Source organism: Penaeus monodon, chromosome 34 (assembly GCF_015228065.2).
Source record: "Penaeus monodon isolate SGIC_2016 chromosome 34, NSTDA_Pmon_1, whole genome shotgun sequence".
Taxonomy (NCBI): Eukaryota; Metazoa; Arthropoda; class Malacostraca; order Decapoda; family Penaeidae; genus Penaeus; species Penaeus monodon.
The window spans coordinates 15,437,056-15,437,386 of NC_051419.1; positions in this window are offsets into that span (position 1 = coordinate 15,437,056).

Sequence of the window (331 nt, forward strand, 5' to 3'; positions counted from 1 at the left end):
GTAAGGTTTAAATGGCGTAGACTTATATTTTCGATATACAAGTGATTTCAGATTATTGTTGTGTTGGTTTCCTTTGTTAGAATAAAATGAAATTTTTGCAGAAAAAAAATAACAGGGTAATTCGAGAAACATATAGAAAAAAATGTAATGTATTATTTTAAGGTCAACTTTCTAAATTAAGAAAAAAATGAAGTAAAGACAAAGATTCACATGAAGACACGAGCGAGTTATCATAAGTAATTTTCATTTTTGGTGACCGTCCCTTAAAAATCAAACTATATGCATATCTGAAAATTTATATGCACACGGACATATTTATATATAGTCTCGT